The 242-nt window shown below is 36.0% G+C and overlaps 1 protein-coding gene across 1 annotated transcript in view; it reads left to right on the forward strand.

Annotated features, from left to right (window-relative positions):
- LOC119590467 (homeobox protein Nkx-2.4-like) overlaps nucleotides 1–242 on the forward strand; it is a 53,973-nt gene that overhangs the window by 3,703 nt on the left and 50,028 nt on the right. The gene's annotated exons all lie outside the window — the stretch shown is intronic.

The following is a 242-nucleotide window of genomic DNA, read 5'->3' on the forward strand; positions in this document are numbered from 1 at the left end:
ATTGATACAAACTGAGGATGATATGTACTCTGATATTAATACTTTTATTGAGGATGACAGTGATGTTGATGATAACAGATATTAGTAAAGATAATCATGATGACATGAAGAACCAGGGAATTAACAAGGGAAATAAAGCTATTGAGAAAATGATAACAATAATGATAGTAATTATCAGTGGCGTAGTTAATGGGGGGGGGGGGTAGATTTCACTGTGTTACGGGCCCTCGATGCACGTTGTT

Source organism: Penaeus monodon, chromosome 27 (genome assembly GCF_015228065.2).
Source record: "Penaeus monodon isolate SGIC_2016 chromosome 27, NSTDA_Pmon_1, whole genome shotgun sequence".
NCBI lineage: Eukaryota > Metazoa > Arthropoda > Malacostraca > Decapoda > Penaeidae > Penaeus > Penaeus monodon.